This window comes from Octodon degus, unplaced genomic scaffold (assembly GCF_000260255.1).
Source record: "Octodon degus isolate 3935 unplaced genomic scaffold, OctDeg1.0 scaffold00010, whole genome shotgun sequence".
NCBI lineage: Eukaryota > Metazoa > Chordata > Mammalia > Rodentia > Octodontidae > Octodon > Octodon degus.
Genome location: NW_004524586.1, coordinates 11,116,707 through 11,123,068, shown reverse-complemented (window position 1 = coordinate 11,123,068; position 6,362 = coordinate 11,116,707). Strand labels below are relative to the sequence as shown.

The 6,362-nt window shown below is 38.4% G+C and overlaps 1 pseudogene; it reads right to left on the bottom strand.

Annotated features, from left to right (window-relative positions):
- Window positions 1–1,298: 1,298 nt before the first annotated feature.
- LOC101589733 lies at window positions 1,299–2,447 on the bottom strand (annotated as a pseudogene).
- Between the last annotated feature and the right edge of the window lie 3,915 nt (window positions 2,448–6,362).

The following is a 6,362-nucleotide window of genomic DNA, read 5'->3' as shown; positions in this document are numbered from 1 at the left end:
GAGGGCCGCAAGGAAAGCAAACATTTTGGCCCTAGCCTTCCAAGGTCAATTAAGACTCAGGACATATGAGAACTTGTACTGTAACGTCATGTACCTCGGTAGTGTCCTAAATTTTCTGATCAAGAAGATTATGGGGCCAAAGAGGAAAGTGATCGATGATGTAGAGTGTGCCTAAGGAGAGTCACATGGACAGAAAACATTCTCGCAGGCTTTCACAGAGAGCACACTGGCCAAGCAATGGCTGTGACTCATCCACATGGCTGACACTGACAAAGGATCTACAATCTGAGGTACAAGATCTCAGGATAAATCCTGAGAGGATTTCACTGACCTTATCAGACCCAAAAGCTACACCTCTTGTTGCATAGGTCCTGCTTTACCTTGGTCTTAACCATCCAGCAGAAAAGTACAAAAACGAAGTATAAGAAGTAAAGCCATGCTGTTATGTTGAGCTGTAGGAGACTCAGGTCAAATATTTCTGACATTGCCAGTGAAGCGGAAGACCCAATACTATAATGGGCTACTGAACTCTTTTAGAATATTTTGCTGAGTTTACACACCTATAATATTTAAATGATGGAACTTAACAGATAAAGGGGATACAGATGAATGTCTATTTTGTATCTGTGTATTCAAAGTGGTTAGGATGGATAGATATATAGTTACATTCTCTTAATGAATGGAGGGATTTGTTCTAGTGGTGTTTGTGAATGGGATGTCAAGTGTGCATCTTATACAGCAATTAACCACTAGGAAGAATGTATGCAATGTGCTGATTGTTTAAACTGTCCTACCAATTTGGTTTGAAACTGTCTCATTGTTATTTGTTTATCAATAAAATTATGGGGAAAAAACGACTATATGCACCAAAAGCTAGCTATGTACTGTTGAGCTGCTCTCTAACACTAGCAGGATTTTATGACATATTTGCCAATTTCTCCCCAAGATATCTGTTTTAACTTATTGATACAATAATATGATGTAAATGAAAAATTTCTAGTTACATTTAAAAGGAAAGATTAAATTACTTGATTGCTTCAAATCATAACTGAAAACTAATTATGTATATTTAATAATGTATAGTAAACACAGTAATTATACCCTATAAATGGATAAAATGCTAAAATGTACCTATAACTACTGAGTTCCAGCAGCTCTGTAACACAAAATTTCTCTTACAATGACATCAATGTTACTTGGTGTTCCAGTAATGGGTACTTCTTTTTATGTTAGTGGGAATAAAGACTGAGAAGGCAAACAGTTATATCCTAATAGAACAAAAAAGGATTTTTTTTTTGGCCTTTTTTTATTTTTTTAAAGAGGAAGTCTATTCCTTTCATAAGATTCCTTCACCCTTGAGAGGAACTAACTATGGCTTGCAGCGCTGGACAAATCAAGGGTACAAGCACACATCTTGGATGTGGTATCTATTCAGGATCCAAGTCAGGAAATGCTCTAAGCCCAAGCCATATCCTCTTTGAGGACATGTACCGTATTTTCTCTGATCTGTATACCAGTAGGAGGGAGCGGGATCAATACATTCTCTTTTATAACCTGCCAGGATTTCTTCATTATCCCAGATGCGCATGGAGCCGCCCACAATCTCACCAACATTGGGCATCAACTCGTAGACTGATTCAGTAAGATGACGATCCTCAGGACATCGCTGCATATAGGATTTGATCTCCACAGGAAATCGACATGGCAAGATTGGTTCATTAATGGTGTCTGTCATCTGTCTCTCAAGAGATATCGTCTCCAAATTCATAGAAAGTCCCATCTTCTTTCTTTACATTGTGTTCTTTTAACCACACAATAGCATCTGTGTAGTTCATCCATGTGAAAGGCCATTTGGGGAGTTTAAAGTTAGGGTTGAGATCCAACACTATGCTTCCTGCTGGCGACTATGCTTCCTGCTGGCGACTTTAAGATTCTGTCTGTGTCACAAACCAAGTCCTCCAACCAGTTCAGGGGGTCCTCAAAGGTCAGGAAAGGGCACTCTGCTCCCACACGAGTATACTCAGCCAGGTGCCTTCGTGTTCTGGACTGTTCTGCCCTGTGCAACACAAAACACATTTCCCAGGGCTGGAAGGCAGGTCTCCAGGTACAACTGAGGGGACTGAGTTAGAACACCTTGTCTCCAAAGTAGTCCAGCTCGAAGAGTGTGGAACCACCTTCAACCTGCATTTGAACTAATGTCGGAGGAGTAACTTCCTAGTACCCCCTATCAAAGAAGTGGTCTCGGAAGCACCTGGTCACCACAGAGCATGCTTGTGGATTTTGGACATGTTTTCTTCCTGGATCATCATGTGCCTGTTGTTGAGCTGGACATCCACATCACACTCTTCACTGATCAGGTTATCAGCTCCTCCAGCAAGAGACAGCCATAAAAGTTCCCAGATGTCACAGCTCAGCTCATGGCCTCCTGGAGCCTGTCTGCATTTCATTTTTCATTTGTTCCCTGTGCCACATGATTTTTAATGTTCTTCATCTGTGATTTAGAAATAACATCCCAACTCTCATTTTCTTTTTGTGAATCTACGTAAATGGTAGGAAGTGGTTCTTTTCCTCCTGTCATCAAAGCCTTTAGGCCTGTTTTAAATGGCTTCTCCTTGGTTCCATCTCCTGTAGCATCATTTCCCTTTTGATCTGACACACACAGATCTGCCAGCACCATTCCTGCAGTCACACTGGTCACTCCCAAGGACACAGCTGCAACCCCACCACACTGCTCCATCACCTCAATGTGTACCAGCAACCTCAGGAAGCCATCCTTTTTTCTTATAAACAAATCACCATTTCTTGGTTCATAGCTGACATCTGCTATAAAAGTTAACATACCACATATTTGTAAGGTAACAAGGAGCATGCTACCTCTTTTTACAGTAGAATTTGCCATAAAAAATTTTAATCATAGTATTATAAAGCCAAGTCCAGCAATGTATAAAAAGGGTTTTCCACCATGAGGAAAAGGGATTATTTGAGGCAGGAATGACTCATTCAAGACTCAAAATCAGTAAATGTTCTGTATCAATGAATCAAAGAAATGTCTGATTTTATCATTTGACCCAGAAAAAAAAAATTGACAGTCCAAAACCCACCCATGATTTAAAAATACTCAGCAAGTTAGAGATAAAGAAGAATTATTAGCTCTAAGAATATGAGTAAAGGGGCTGGAGAGATAGCTCAGTAGAATAAGTGCTTGCCTAGTTCCACCAAAAAAAAGAATATGAGTAAAAATAAAGCTATATTTAATGTCACCGTCAATAGTGAAAGACTAAATGCTTTCCTTCCTAAGATAAGGAACAAAGTGTGATTTTTTTCAATATAGCAATGAGGTATCTGGCCACAATCATTGGTCAGAAAAAAGAAAAGAAAATAACTTTTAATGAAGATTAGAAAAGAAGAAATATATCTCTATTTGAAAATGGTTTTACTGGGAAGGAGACTCAGGATTGGAAGCCACTAGACATGGTTGGCCCATTCCACCTCAGCAGGCCTAATGGGAAAGAGCTGAGGGACCAGTAGCCCAGTGGGATACAGCAGGCCCACTCCAGCTCAGTGAGACTACCAGGAAGGAGCCATGGGACCTGCAGCCAGAAGGGCCTAGTGGTCCACTTAAACTGGGCTCAGCTGGAAGGAGCCAAGTCAGGTCCTCCCAGTCAAGTTCTAGTCTAGTAGACCTAGACATGGTGAGTTGAGGCATAATGCTAGGTCCAGGTGAGCCCAGACCAAGGCCCAGAACTACAGGACCATCTTTGTGGTACAGAGGTGGCTGCAGGTAACTGGGGTGAGGCAGTCTGACTAGAAGACTCCAGATATATAAAGGAGAGGTCCCCAGACAGAACTTAGGGGAACTAATTTAAATACAAATTCCCAATTTAAGATCTGCTTTGTTATACAGCTAAAATATTTTCTCCTGTTGTGTGAAATACAAACCAATTATTTATAAAAGTTTGTCAATTTACAAATTTCACTAGCTGCTATTAGTAGTACTAATTGTTACTACTGTACACAGGAAGGCATTTCTGCCTTAATCACATGTTTTTCTTTGGGTATTAATATTGGGAGATGCTTGGGTAATAACCTTGGGTAATAACCTACACTGAAAAACAAAGGACAGTTCCCAAAGGAACCCAATATCTCACTCTTAATCAATAGAGAAGGCAAAAATCTTGGGACATACACCAAACAAAAATCTCTGACACAGGATATGCACCTAAAATGTAGACTCTTTACAGAGAAGGTCTGACTTCAGTAATATAGCTGCCCGCTACCAAACTTTCACACAAAGGTATCATAGAAATCAAAATAAAGAGTTATCTCAGAAGTAAAAAATGACAAAACAAGAGAGGAAAATGCATTCTCAGGGCCTGAGCCCACCCAGAACAAACCCAGTAGACATCAGCATAGAAGATTTCAAGCCACGCACATGAAATCTCTGAAATAATAGCAACTGAAATAAACAAACCATTGCAGAAGAGTATAGAGAAAATCAAAACAGGAATAACCTCCCAGGTAAAAAAAAAAAAGAAAGAAATAATAACCACAATGAAAGACTGTAGTAATGAAAGATTTTCTAAAGAAGACACTGACTAAAAAAATAGAGGAGAATAGAAAAATGATGGAAACCTAGAATGAACAATATAAGAATGAGACCCAATGCATGAAGTAGATTCAAAGAGATATATAAAAATTAAAAATTCCATTAAAAGTTGGCAAAAACATTTGAATGAAAGTGAAGATAGACTTTAAGACCTTGAAGACATCATTGCAGCTAGCAAAAAGGTAAGGAAAGTTCTCTTAAAAGCAACTAGAATCCAGGAAATAATAATTCAATAGCTGCGTGATGATGCAAAGATGAACAACAACATTATAATAAGCATCAGTGAGAAAGAAAGAAATAACAGAAATGACATAAAAAGAATATGGGCAGAAGAAATAGAAGAAAGTGTACCAAATATGGCAAACCAATCTAACATTCAGGTAACCGAGGCATATTGAACTCCAAGTAATATCAACTCAATTAAAACAATACCCAGACATAAAATAATCAAGATCCCAGAAGTTCAGCAAAAGAACAGCATACTAAAAGCCACTAGAGAAAGGAAATAGATCACATTTAAAGGAAAGTGAATCATAATAACAGTAGATTTCTCCTCACAAACAATCAAGTAAAGAAGACAATGGAGTGAAGTACTGCAAGTCCTACAAGAAAACTAATTCCAACCCAGAGAGACATGCAAAACTCTCCTTCAAGTTTAATGGAGAAGTGAAATATTTCCACAAGAACAGCTGAAGAAATTCATGATGATCAATCCAACATTAGGCAGAGTACTAAAGTATGTTCTAGAAAGGGATCAAAATACCCATAATTACAGGAACAACAACAGAAAGAACCCACCAACATGGCAAACTATTAAACACAAGATAAAAGTGGGGAAACAACAGCAGAAAACTAACAAGATTAACATAAGTCAATATAAATCAATTAAAAACACCAATGTGAATGGACTCAACTCACCAATTAAAAGAAACAGAATGGCAGAGTGGATTAATAAACAAAATCCAACAATATACTGTATACAACAAACACATTTGACCCATTAAAAAATTCATAAGTATGTAAAAATTCAAAGTATGTAAAATAATACTGCATGCTCCAGGACCTCACAAAAAAGAAGGAGTAGCTATTCTGTTTGCAAACAATCTGAACTTCAAATGAAGAATGATCAAATGAGGTAAATAAGGTCAGTACAAACATATTAGAGGAAAACTTCAAGATGAAGACATAACAGTCATGAATATGTATGCACCAAATAGCAGAGCACCTAACTGTATAAGACAATTTTTAAAGAACATGAAAAATCTAATAAAAAATATCACAATCTTGACAGGGGACCTTAACACCCCTTATCTTTAAAAGGTAGGTGAAGCAGACAAAAAGTTAGGAAAGAGGTAGCAGAACTAAATCAAACCTTTAAACAAATGGACTTAGTGGACATATGCAGAGTGTTAAACCCAACAACACTGGAATATACATTCTTTTCAACTGCATATGGGACATTTTCCAAAATAGACCACATATTAGTCCATAGACCATGTTTAAGTATATGCAAGAAAACAGAAATTATCCCATGCATATTATCGGAACCCAGCACAATCAAACTGGAAATTAATGGCAAAAGAAACTAAAAAAAAAAAAAAAGCTTCCAGCTACCCTACAGCGCTGGGACCTACCAGTCCCAGCCCAGGCACAGTGTAGTTGAGACACACTTCCAACCCCTTGGGATGCCCCCCACCATTCCGGAACACCTACTCTACCCTGCTCACCGAGTAGGAATTTCTGCCACATTTCGGGA